General features: G+C 38.5%; 1 protein-coding gene across 1 annotated transcript in view; it reads left to right on the top strand.

The window, feature by feature from the left end:
• The window catches only part of Ptn (pleiotrophin), an 83,602-nt gene that overhangs the window by 39,940 nt on the left and 29,258 nt on the right, over positions 1 to 14,404 (top strand). The gene's annotated exons all lie outside the window — the stretch shown is intronic.

Raw genomic sequence — 14,404 nt, 5'->3', positions numbered from 1 at the left:
AATGAGTCCATTGTTGATTGAATAAGTAACTGTATTGGGGGTATTTTCTGCATTCTCTTTTGTGCTCACTAAATCCACATCTGATGTGTCCTTCACTCCAGTTTTCCCTACTCACTTTTGTGAACTTACTAGCTACAAGTGGCCAGAGATGAGCTTGTGAGACAAAAATTATCAAGATTGTTAGGTTGCAAAGCTAACAAAGACATCAACATACATCACCAGCTTGATATCCCACGGAAATTTCTTTTTTATTGCTTGCCAAATCCTCTAGAAGATGTTACAAATGTGTTTTTTTCTTTGCCACTCTTCCTATACCTAGAAGCACTAAGAAGGGAAAGTCAACGACAATAAATAATGGACTTTTCAGTAATTACAACTTGGCCAGCTTTCTGATGGCTGGGGTAGGTAACAGTGAAATGCAGAAATAGGCCAAATGCTCTTGGTGGGGCATGAGATGTCCCAATGGGAAACAAGTGATCCTGAGTTGGCATTTGGTGAAATACTTGACTGCCAAGCAAAGTAGCCAGCTATTAACTTTACAAAGGAAAGTCATACTCAGGGACAGGCCTGGCGGACACTGTGATTCCAAAGGAACCATACCCAACCCAACGGGAGAGGGCAAAGAACGGCACAGCCAGTGGACCCGAGAGTAGGCTTAGATTCACTTGGAGCAATGACTCTCAATCCTCAAAATGTGATCACTTAATACAGTTTCCTTAATACAGTTCCTCAGGTTCTGGTGACTCCCAACCAAAACATTATTTTCGTTGCTGCTTCACAACTGTGATTTTGCTACTGTTATGAATCATAATGCAAATATCTGTGCTTTCTGATGGTTTTAGGTGACCCCTGTGAAAGGGTCAGTTGACCCCAAAAGGGGTTGCAACACATAGGTTGAGAAACACTGGGTTGGAGGAAGAACTACCACCTTAAATTCTGTACAGGGCACCTCCATGGACTCAACAGTTCTTTCTAGAACCTAAGTTGATTGGGTTCAATATCTCAGCTAAAGCGAACAGAAGCTCCCTTCACTGTGCTGTGGAAACCAACCAACACAACAGCAACGAAGAGATAGATGTAGCACTAATCCAAGAAGCCTCTTTATGCCTCCTTTAATGTCTGCCTACATTTGGTTTCTTTATAGGGAAGTTAAAGAAAATGAAAACAAAACCCAAACAAACAAAAATAGAAGTCAGTACCACCTGTAAGTGTGCAAGTGTGTATTCAGGAACAGGATCGTGGTGTGCGTGGAATTTGGTCGATATACCTTACATGGTATGCCAAAACTTTTAGTATTTTAGAGCAAATTGTAGGCATTTTGTTATTTTTCTTGGCAATGCTGAAAGCTTTTGAACAATATAGTCGTAAGCAACATTATTAGAAGTAATTCAGTAAGATCCAGTATTTTGCCCTTTCTCACCATTGTCTCCTGCCTGTAATAAACTGGTCCATTAAAAAGTCAGATCAGACAGGGCACAAAAGATCTTTAAGGTAGTAAAACCATGCCATGTGATAATAGAATGGTGGATACATATTACCATGATTTTATCCATATCTTTCTACAATATGATACCAAGAATGACTCTCAATGTAAAGTGTAGACAATGGGTGATAATGGTGTGAGGATGTAGGTTCATGGTTTGCTGCAAATGAACCTTTGTAGTGAGGCATGTGGCTAATGGAGGAGGCTATGTATGGGGAGTTGGAGGGGATGAATGTGACATTTCTGTGTTTTCTTCTCAGTTTTGCTGTGAACCTGAACTTGTCCTGAGGAAATTCTGTAAAATAATGAGCAAGGACAGGTAATCACTCTACCATATGCCTGATCCTGTGTTTGGGAGAATCATTCAAACCTTTACCTCCCGAGATAACATTTTTTTCTCAGCACTCCTCCACAACCATTTCCACGCAAATAGACTAGTGTCTTAAAGATGTCTGTTGGGAACTTTATTAGTTGTATGATGTTGGCTTATAAATATACTTAGAGATGATTACCCTCTGATTCCTCTTCAGTTGTTACACTGGTTATGCAGGGAAGATGCTCACACCAGCACACACGCATACAAGTTCCCTTTTTCCACTCCATCTATTTATGGGTACTTTCCCCTCTCACTTGTCCCTCAACTCCATCTTCTGCTGGCTCCATCACAGCACCTCTACAGTTTGAACTATTTGCAAGACCAGATAGAACTCTCAGCAAGGAAAGCAGCCTTACAGGAGGTGGAAACAGCCTTTGAGATACTGGTAGAACCAGCAAGGCTGCTGGTATGGAGTTGCCACTGACAGGCTTGACCTAACTATGAGACTAAAACATTCTTACTTAGGAGTTGGTGCAGTGGGGAAGACATAACTGACCTATGGATATGGGATGTATCTACTTGGTTGGAATATTCTAGACTGTCAGTCTGACAATTCAGCCCAGGCAGTCCCGCAATTCAAAATGTCCTCTTCATTTACTGTTTGCTAGTCCACCTAATTGTAGACATTCACTCTGATGTGTTTTATGTGAATTTCTTCCTTGGGCCTCAGTTTTGTTTCTTAAGGGCTTTACATACGCATTTTTGCTTATTATTTTGTATCAAGGATATTTACATTTGTACTTTTTGTTGAATGCTATTATAATCTTGATTCAATTACTGATGCTTGACCTTCTTAGTTTTCTTTGGCTTTTTGAAATTACAAGTACATGTTAGAATCACCTTATCATATTACAAAAAAAAATTGATACGGCATACAATTACTAAGTAGTTTTGAGAGTCATTCATGGTATTGAGCGTGTTGACCTATGCATATGAGTAGGGGTAGGGATAACATTTGCATTTCCCTTGTATTTTTTCCAACAATATTTCATTTATTTCTTTGTAGAATGTTGGAATAGTGTTCATTAATTTTATGCAAATATATTGAATTTTGTGATAAATGGTTTCAGGGATTAATTTCATTTTATTTAATAATGGAATATTAAGCTACTTTATATGTCGATATCTTGTTCAGTACACCTCAGATGCTGTTACTGGTTCTGACAGGACTTTGGCAAGATTTTGATATTTTTTTATTCAGAATATTTTAAGTCTTCAAAAATAACTGCTACTTTATTTCTTCTTTTCTTCTTGTCAGTTTAATGTTATTAAATTCAGTGTAAATTAGTGTTTCAAATTAAATCTATGGACCTGAACATTAATTTTTCCTTCCAAGTAGTTGGAAAAAGGCTATTTTATTTTATAGGAACCTTGGGTAAGTAAAACTCCAAAATACCCCAGTATTTCCTACTCCATCTACACACAGACATTCTTCCCATGTTTTTTTTTTTCAGACACTAATCTTGCTTAATGCTTAGCATAGCAATAGGTTCTTGCCATTAAGGGTTCTTAAATTTTTCACATGATTTTTATTTTTTCCATTTTTCCATCAGTGCAGTAAAAGAAATGGTTTTAAGCTTTGCACTATTAAAAAACACTCACTTGGTTATTTAAAAAAAGCATAAATCAAGACACTAAATGGAAGTGTGGGAAGAGATTTCATGGTTTGTTACATTTTGAGAAGAAGAATGCAAGATGGGATTGTAAATGACATCTCTGTCAAAATGTGTAAGTGTGCCTGTAAGTTCAGGACCGAAATAATCGAATTATTTTGACAGGATTAGACCAAAGGACTCCTTCCTTTCTTTAAATGGATCTTGTTATTTCACATTTTGATGAATAGTTTTTGTTGTTTTGGAAGACGATTACACTGTATCAGAATCACCACCCACAGGCTCTAAAACGAACAGTCTCCTAAATAGAACAGTTCCCGCCCATGACAGCAGACAGAAGTAAGAACGTTCATATTTATTGAACTGTTCAGGGCAGACCGAGGTTTCTCTGGCTTACTGGGAATCCCACTTTTGGTCTTTAGACCTGAAGGATGGAAGAGAGTGAACCACATAGAGGTGGAGCTTCAGCACATGGCCTGAGTAAGGGGGCTAGATTTGGAAGTGTGTCAAAGGAATCCCAACCGTTTTTATCTCACTACCTTTGCTACAAATTTAAAGGTGACAATGACAGGAGACTGGCATTTTCACACTCCTCCAGAGAAAACAAAGGACAATCTACCTCAACTTTTTTCAGGCAGAGTTTTGGAAAAACGACAACTATACTTATAGAGAAGACAACGGTTTCCTGGGTCTTTCTTCAGCTCAAGTAATACCTGATCAAGTCTGGGGTGCTGTTAGGGACATTAATTAGCACTTGCTACTGACGTCAAACAGGTGGTCAGGAATATCAAGACAGCTGTGGCTTTGGCTGATGAACTGAAGATGTAAGGTGCAGAAATGCCCAGCTGTGTTACTGAGGACAAGGAGTGATTTGCAATGAGATCCTTACAGAGTAGGGGTATTTAACCTTCAACTTTTACAGAGACTCTTAGACATTTAATAGTAGTCCCGTTTCCTTGCTATAGGACCTAAGAACAGTTTCAGCCAGGCTACTGTAAAAAATAAAATCAATTTCAGGGTTATTTTATTGATAATCAATGTTTTATATTAGAGAATAAAATTTGTGCTAAAGAGGGGAATCAGTGGGGCTGGAGAGATGGCTCAGAGGTTAAGAGCACTGGCTGCTCTTCCAGAGGTCCTGAGTTCAATTCCCAGAAACCACATGGTGGTTCAAAACCATCTGTAATGAGATCTGGCACCCTCTTCTGGCGTGCAGGCATACATGGAGGCAGAATGTCCTATACAAAATAAATAAATAATAAATCTTTTTTTTTTTTAAAAAAAAGAGAGAGGAATCAGTGATTAAGAGCACTTGTTGCTCTTCCAGAGGACCTGGGTTTGATTCCCAGCCCCCACACAACTATTTGTAACTCAATTTCCAGGAGATTCTACACTTTTTTCTGGTCTCTGTGGGCACCAGGCATGCACTGTATGGTGCAAAGACAAAAATCACCAGTAATATGCATAAAGTTTAAAAAGATAAAATATTTTAAAAGTATTCTTTAAAATGCGGAAAGTTTATAAAAGTATTCAAAGAAAAACAAAATGTTCCCCACTCCAAGCAAAAGATTAAATATTGTATGTGTGAATGAATGTGTGTGCAAGTGTAGACCTTTCTAACAAAACGTATTGTATTGTACTCATGGAATTCATAAATTCTCATTTTGATAAACATGAACTATAGTGTGATGTGATAACTATAGATTGCATTTTAATAGCTACATGGAATTTCATCTTTCAAGTGTTTTAATTAATTCCTTATTGGCAGTAGGAAATTTTTCATGATTTTCAATCATTTTTGAGTTGTTTCAAACTTTTACAACACCAGTTTAATTTTTTAAAGGAATATTTAAAGTCTTCTATATTTTTAAGTGGTAGTAATGTTTGACATGGGGATGAAATATTTATTCTAAGTATTTCAATTATATTTTCTATTATAGTATATATATATTACTTTCTAATAAACAGTTATTTTTTATTGAAATAGGCAGAGAGAAAGAAAGAGGACCATAATTCCATGTTTTATTAAAGTATTGTTGGCTTTGAAAGTGAAATGTGATTTTTAAGAGAAATTAAAATATCTTAATTGTCATCTCCAGCTCACCCCATCTCACTGCAGAGCCCTGTGGCTGTTCTTAGCCATTCATGCATGCAGGTCTTATGCCAGTGATTCTCAACCTTTGGGTCGACACCTCTTTAGGGGTCTCACATCAGATATCCTGCATATCAGATATTTACAAGACAATTCCTAACAGTAGCAAAATTACAGCTAAGAAGTAGCAATGAAAGAATTTTATGATTGGGGGGTTACCACAACATGAGGAACTGTATTAAAGGGTTGCAGCATTAGGAAGGTTGAGAACCTCTGTCTTACACTGTCAGGAAAGATGATAATATTTGGCTTTCTACTGCATTGAGTTATAACAAGGCTCAAGTGGTGAACACTTGTAGAAGCACACTGAACACATTGAAGCAGTGTATCCTTATTAACCAGATTACCGTTGTTTTCCTAGAGGGTCACATGATCTGATGACCAGAGCAGTTTAATGGAGCTGCCACTGATTTCCACCTCATTAGTATCATTTAGCAATCTGCTTGCAGAAACTTCTTTAAATCCTAATCTTGGCTTAATACTGTTGTTCTGTGAATATATTTTGAAACCCCCCCCCTTTCTGCTATTACTGTGTAATCAATTACTATGAAAGTTGGTTGTTTAAAGCAAATGCCCCTTTATTAGCTTACTTTTCTGTAGATTAAACATTTGGTCAAAGGTTGGTTGGGTTCTTGGCTTGGGTTTTGGTTGTTGTGGTTTCTGGAGTTTATAGGGAATAATCTTTTTCTAGATCATTCAGTTCTTGTCAACAAAACAAAACACCAGAGAAAAACAGTTTAAGGGGAAAATGGTTGATTTTGATGCAGTCTTTCAGAGTTTTTAGTCCATAGTGAGCTAGGTCTTAGCCGTGGGTGTATGATGGGGTTGAATATCATGGCGGTAGGAGCACGTGACAGAAGAGGCTGTCCACCTCAGGGACAAACGAAAAGGAAAGGTAGAGATGAAGAAAACAGGGCAAGATGCACCTTTCAAAGGCTGACCACATGACTTACTTCCTTAAAGTAGGGCTCAGCTCCCAGTAGTCCATTCCGTTACCAATTAAATGAGCTAGTCTTTTGATAAAAACACCATCAGCCCCCAGTCACTGGTCACTATTGCCAGCTACTGGGCCCCAGGCACGAAGCATAAGCCTATGGAGATTTGTCACATTCAAACAGTAACACTAATACCTCAGATTGACTGGTATCGAGTTTCTTGAAGACGTTGATTGAGGATTTTTCCCCCACTGACTCTCACCTGGAGGACATCAATAGAAATAGGTAGATAGGTAGGTAGGTAGATAGATAGATAGATAGATAGATAGATAGATAGATAGATAGATAGATAGAGCACATTTCTGGATTTCCCCCTTTATATCACAGCCTATGGCCAAATGTCTCTCACGTTTTGAATTTTGAGTTACCCTGTTGCTGGTCACAAGATTCAGATGGAACAACTTTTTGAGTTTGAGTAAGGTCCACTCAGATCTTCTTACCTAGTTTAAAACTGAAAGATTTGGGACCCTGACTCTGACTGTGAATAACCGACAGCAGCTCTTATGTTAGTGGCTTACTAAATGACAGGGGAAGATTAAGTGTTTGGAGAGACAGAATTCTATGTACTACCTACCTGGAAGTGACTCACAGCCCTGCTTGTTCCCTCCGAAGAGAAGAGATCATCTTGTATAAAAGTCACCCAGATGCTCAAGGTCGAAGGAGTGTAGAGAAAACATTTCGACTCAAAAATTCTAATTCTAGTGCAATCACTCTGTCCCCTGCCTTATTAGTCTTCAGAGTCCAGACTTAAGAAACAGCGAAGCCAGCTTCAGAACTCAATTTTACCACCCGCCCTGTGCATGAGCTGAGCAATGAGTGTACCTGGTTGACTCTTTTCTTCCTATAAAAAGGTGATACATTACCTGTCTTGTAAGCTTTTCGTAGTTGTTAAAAAAGCATTATATACTCAGTCCTAGAGCAGCACCTGCCTATACTGCAAAAGCACATAGTAATGTTTGTGTCGTCATGGGGAGGCTCACGTCATCATCAGATTTCCCTTATTTTCTTCTGTTGGCCTTTTAAATAACTCTCAGTCCAGGTGACAGGCTAGCTTTTCTTTTAGTACTTCACTGAAAATTCCATTAAAGAATATATTACATATTGTTTTAGTTTTCTTTGGCACTGAGAGGTCCAAAGTTTCCAAATGCTACAGGGAGGCTTTGCTTCCTCCAAAGAAGCAGCACCTTCCGTATTCGTGCAGATGCGTATTTTTCGTTATTATGTTTCAGCACCGAATTTTCAACCACTTCTTGCTTCAGATAAAATTAAAAGAGTATATTTGACAAGGAAGGTGTATGCGTTTTCAATTGCATGTTCCTAGAACATGGTCAGATGTCTTTGAAGGCAGTAACAGTAATGACAGATCATGTCTCACAGTGCAGAAGAAGCTGGTAATACCACCGTGTTACATGTCACCTGCAACACCTAGAAAAGAGATGAGTTTGATGCCCAGCAGGGGCTCTCCGTTTCTTCTCTGGGAATAGTCAGCTGGGAAGATGGGGCATTAAAGCTTGTGTTTGTTTTTCCCAAAATTGCTGACAGCCAATACCTCTAACAGACAAATTGCTTTCTCATTACAACAATCAATTTCTTAGTTATTAAATGACAACTCGGTTATCAAGACACATTTCAAAGACTTCTCTTCGATCAATCATTAGGTTCTAAATTTTACCAAACTCTAATCTCTGTCCTGCTTTAAAAAATCCAATTTACACCATGGAGGTGAGAGTTTCCAACTATGTAAACATCCTTTAATGTCATCCTTACGTAACAGGCAGGGAGGTCAGGTTCTGACTTCAATTATGTTTAAAAGAAATGGCTTCACATAATCAACCCAACCTTCTAGAAAGGATAAACAGTTGACATTAATTGTCATATATATCGTTAATAATATGGAAAATACTAAAAAAGAGAAGCAATTTGATGGACCCTGTCTTTAAAATTGGCTACATTGTAAACATTGTGTGAACATGGATCATGTAAAGCTTTTAATTCAGTGTAGTATTTTCTCTCCCTTACCATAGCTGCCTTTACAAGTTAGTATGAAATATTTGTGTTACATAAAAATTTAATATGTCTGTAAAGCCATTTGAATGACATCATGAAACAACTTCTAATTGATAGGTTAGAAGCTTAAGGATCAATTTAGGGTCACTTTTCTCTCTAAAGTCTTTGGGGGGAAATCTATACATTCTGTTTTATCTTAGATCTAGTCTCAGATGACCTAGCAAAAAGGGTCGTATTCATGTCACCCCAACAATAGCTGTAAGGGGATTGGGATACTGTAATTAAGCGTGGGCTAAGGGATATATGCCCTACATGGTTATTTGTAAGTCAATTTGTACAAGTCCTCTGGAAAAGGTCAGTTCAAAGGAGCACTGCTAAGTGGAGGGAATTCTGTATGCGGAAGTCCAAGATGGCAGACAGAAAAGTTTAACTAGCAAAGCAACAAATTTTGCTTACCATTCAGGGGCAAAACCTAACTTGTTCAATATATTGCTTTGTAAACACCTTACCAGGCTGGGATAAGAAATAATTATTAATTAGGATTCTAGTAAAGTTAACTCCCTGTCTGTCTTCACTATTACCTAGCTGTGTATGGTTTAAGTCTCTCAATCTACTCCACATTTAATCTCATAGTTAGGTGACTGAATATTAGCAATGTTCATCATGTTTATCTCTCTATTGGGGAATTGAGCAAGGTAAGCAAGGTAAAATAAGATAATTTTAGTGAATAGAAATAGCTATTGATCATTTGTTTCTATGAAATATGGAGCCACAGTTTTGAAAAGAAAATTAAGTCACATTTATAGTATTTAAGACACATCAGATCTTCCAATTGTTAACACATTAAGAAACTCTTCCTTTACATACTTGTATCTGACTTTCTCAAAAGAGTCACAATTGATCTATATTTCCATTACTCGATGCATTAATTTACATTTATACTAGTGATTTCATGATTATAAATGGCTTTGTGAAAAAACAAGACTTTTGCTTTTGAAGGGTAGATGGTTTTGTTTTGCCTCTTTTGTGTTAATTTCATTTACTTTCCTACAAATGGAACATATCTTGCTACCACTCTGAGTTGTCATGAGCATTGAGGTAAGAGTAAGAATTCTCCTAAAGATGATCTCCAAAGAGGCTGCTGTTGGAGACCCCAGAACTGCAATGGAGGCAAAACTTCAGGAGTCATACATACTATGGTTGGTGTAGTGTACAGAGAGCTTATGTCGTTGAGTACTAAGGTTTCCAGCAATTTTATTGTAAGTTTGTTTTATCAATGTAGAGTGTGCGAACTTTCTTGTCTTGTCAATTATACAATGACTCATTAAGTGTGTTCCTTGATCTCAGCTGACACGGGGATGACAGTATTGTGCAGGTAGTAGACGATCCTTTCAGGACAAAGGGGAGTTTGTCGGGAGTTATTGGGAGTATCTATCATTTTAAAGAATAATTTCCTTTTCATTTTATTCAGACACCAGCATCCTTGGGTGTGTTATCCATTTTTATTTAAATTTATTACTTACTTGAAAATTGACAGTCACACTACAGAATTTACACATGTATTCTGTTGGTTATGAATAACCTAAGAGTATCAGTCATGTGCTATTGTTGCATTGGGTTTGGCCAGTCAGTCTTTCAAATTTCATCCATTCATCTATTCAGTGATTGTCAATTACTTAGGTGCTCTCCTGGCAGTAGGACTAGAAAGATTACATAGAACGTTGCTTCTTACCTACATGTTGCAAGGCTTATTAGATCCCATTTAAAAAAACATTATCTTATGGTTATAAGTTTCAGGTTAGTGACTATTACACCTTTGAATTGAGCTGGAATTAGTACCTGCAGGGTATATAATCTCTAATCCATTAGTAGGTGGTTCCCTGCTGTCCCAGTCACATCAGACATGTTATAACTGGGACCAATTCTGCATCCCACCATCTTTTGTGACTTGGCAGGAAGGCAGCCTCATTCCTCTCTGAAAAGCAGCAAATGAAAATTTCAGATTCCAGTTCAACGTAAGGAAGACCTTCCTGGCAGTTTGCACTCCCCAGACATGCCAGCGACTGGGTCATGCATTTGTTCTGTTTTCCACTCACATTTCCCATTGTGCACATTAAGCATGGGCTCAAGAAAGCCCTTCCCTGCTCCTTGTGAGCTGTTGTAAACAAGTTGATTAGATTTATCAATTTAAATGTGTTTAGTTGCAACATTTTATCGTTACCTTGTTAACCTCTGATTGATTTATTTCAGGTCAAAGCTGTACACCACTCGGAACACTATTACTCTTGATTCTATTGTCAATGTGATTCCAGATTTATCCCAATATCTATTACCTGCACACTGAACCAGAACTCTTCTTATGCTGTCATTCTGATTATTAATAGTATTCTTTACAGAACAGATTAATCTCCATTAACCTCAAGTTTATTTCTCTAGAATGGAGTAATCTAAGCTTAATTATAGTTACAGTTATATATATATATAATATATGTATAATATATATACATTAAGTCTCTGTGTATAATATATATGTATAATATATATTATATATATACACACAGACTTAACTGTTACTCCTAGATGTATATGTTGAGAACACTTTTCCAGCTATTTCTCCAAACCAAGACACCCAGAAGCAATGCAGTCTTTGTAATTTAGACATATTCCCACACAACCAAGGTTTGTTTTCCTATGAATGAACTAGTTTGATCATTCTTCACTAATTTTCAATGGTCATTTTATCCCTCAGCTTGATTATTTCTAGGGAGGAATGGAGGCCAGTAGATGGGAACATTTGATACTTCCAAAGAAAGAATGAAAAGGACTCAAGCCCTTTCAATAATGTGGAAGCTGCCCTTCTTCAGAGTCTCTGCAAGGGTCAGGAAGTAGCTGACTCTCCCATACTACATAAGAGCAGATGGTAACTCTCAAATCGGTCCACCAACTCGGCACACAGCAGATCCTTTGGGGAAAGGAGACTGAGTGTGGCTGTGTATGGGAGAAAGGAGGGCGAGGACATGAGGTCCATGTGACCATGTATGCAGAAGGCAGAAATCTGCTTTCTAGGGAATGGGGTCAGTAATTCGACTCGCCATCCTCATTTGTCAAGTGTCTAGTCTCTAATGCACCTCATTTCTCTTCAGCATACCTTACTGAATTGCCACTTTTCTCTGCCATTGCTCAAAGCATGAGGAGGAATTCAGAGAATGTGGTTGAGACAGTGGCTGGGGATCCAGCACCCCCACCAAGCTACTGGGACAATCCAAGTTTTAAACTGCCTTACACACTCTGACTACAGATGTCAGTAGGTCCCTAATGAAGTAAGTTTGCCAGATTTCTAACAAGATCTTCCCCTTTCCCAAAGCAGCACCGCATAATCAATGAAGCCTTTCCTTGCATCCTGTCCTTCCTCTCTAGTTCTTTATTTTCTTGTAGTCAATGAGCTCGGCCTTAAATGAAAGCTAGAGTTGTATGAACTGAATCAACTTGAAATAGTAGCTGAAAGGCATGCAAATCAAGAATGGCAAGGTTCAGCTCTTCCGCTCTCGAAGCAGAGGCCAGCTTCAGTCCAAACGGCTCCCTGGGCAACAGTTCATTTAGTCTAAGGTTTTGTTCCTGGTATGGAACCAGGCATTCATAACCCAGTATTTGCTGGATAAACCAAGGAAATACACATTTTAGCCTTACCTTGTGGTGCCTCAGTACCCATCAGAAACCTTTTGAGTAATATAGGAACTGCCTGGGAAGGAGTTTGCAGCACTTGTGTGTGGCGGGGTCCAGGGCAGAGAAGGGTAGAGGCTCTAATATTTCCTGCTTTATTTAACTAAGCATAGGCCAACTTCTAGACATTATATTTGGCAGTATAGACAGAAAGATAGTATCAGTTTAGAAAGTGCTTCTTGGATTCTGGGTGCTGTGTGTGACATGGCTGAGTCACAGTGGTAGAAGAACCTAGAACATAGTCAATGTGGCATCTGGGAGGTCTCTGAGAACTGAAAAGGTATAAGAAAAAAAGGTTGCCCAGAGTCAAGGGGACAAAGTGCCACTAAGGGAGCTCCTGTCACTAAAACTAAAGAAAACTTCAAGCCTGTCTTTTAGGAAGCACTGAGAAAAGATGTAATAATGCTTTTACCATAATGAAGGAGAAGAAAGTGACTTCCTGTTTCTGCCAATGATTCAAAGAGGAATTGGATAGATGTGTATCGAGGTCTACAGAATGCTTCACAGGTTCACCAAGATGGCTCAGTGGATAGAGGTGCTTGCATGCGATCCTAATAACCTCAGCTCAATCAGAGAGAACCAGTTCCCAAGAATTACTCTCTGACTTCTACATGCTCACCTTGGCTGTCACGTGCTTCATTCACGTGACTTTACATGCACACAGACACAAATGCCATCCATAAATGCTTACAGGAAAATTTTCTCAAGGTTTTCAGTTAAATAAAGCAAGCTACTAAAATCATTTCTGTCCAAGGGTAGACCTGTTTATATTTTTTTTTATAGAGAAATACCAAGTTATTACGGTGAGTTATTGATCATAGTGTAGATGTGTCTTCACATTCTAAGGAAAACTTTCTTTGCTAGCTTGAATAATAACTGCAAATCAAGTTTACCGTGCATCTGTGTGCATTCTAGAAGAATCTAAATATACCACCTGTATACTTCAGTATCAGCCAGCAGGCTCCAGGTAGAACATCCTCATGGGTTACAAAGAGCAACCTTCTTACTCACAGATGGGCACCAAAGGATAGCAAAGGCTTAGAATTCATGGTTAGCCAGCCCCACAAAGCTTGTGACACTTTTTCAGAGAGACACGGTCTTGTCTATGTGCAATCCACACTTTGCTGCACCCGAGGGTTCCTTTATAAAGATCACTCTACCCAGGGTCTCCTAGACAACTGGGCTCTCCAGGCTAATGTATTACAGGGCCTTGTGTTCTAGGAGGAATGGGATCAGAGTCTGTCTCCTTTTGATCAGTTCTTCCTTGTCTCAGGATGTAGTATTACTAGCACATCCGACAGCTATCCTAGAACTATGAATAAGAGAGAATAAGTGATTTCCAAAGCCCATCCTGTATCTTACCCTTTTTTACCCTTTACCTTTCTGAATTAATGGAATATTTCATATCAACTGATCAGATTCCTTTGTAAAATTCTTTTCACATGGATCATTTTTAGTAGTTATCGATCCTATTTAGTGGTAGCAGATGCACAGGTGCTTTTCCTCTGCACCGGAGACTGATGCTGCCTGGAGAACTCCCTGCCTCACACACATCACTGAGATCAGATCCACAATATGTATTCTTAATCTTTCCCCACAGTGTGTGGCGCTATTCCTTTGCTTAGCGGCATGCCAGTGAACTTGAAAATCTGCATGCTGTTTTGTTAATTATGTTTTTTAATTGAGTCACTCCGCCTGAATGAGCAAAGCCACCGGATATTAGACATGTTGTCTGAACACAGTAGTTTGTAAAGCCACAGTGAATTGTTTTAGAACAACATGAAAGCACAGTAACACTCCTGGCACTAATCCTTTCCATTTGTAGCCAAGGTAACATGGTTTGGGGTACGCTCTTTTACTGAGCTGGGCTGCACACGTACAGAGTCAGGTTTGCAGCCAACCGAGGACATTTATTCACGACTTGTTACTAATAGCGATTCTTACATCCAGATCATGATTCAGTTGGTCAATACGTTCCTTTGCTTTTTAATGCCCCCCAAATAAGAAAGGTCATTCCAATCTCCCACAATGAGACAATAACAAACTAGATTTTTAAAG

Source organism: Myodes glareolus, chromosome 25 (genome assembly GCF_982192425.1).
Source record: "Myodes glareolus chromosome 25, mMyoGla1.1, whole genome shotgun sequence".
NCBI classification, from domain to species: domain Eukaryota; kingdom Metazoa; phylum Chordata; class Mammalia; order Rodentia; family Cricetidae; genus Myodes; species Myodes glareolus.
Note: the sequence above shows the minus strand (reverse complement) of the source record. Positions and strands in the feature narration are given on the sequence as shown.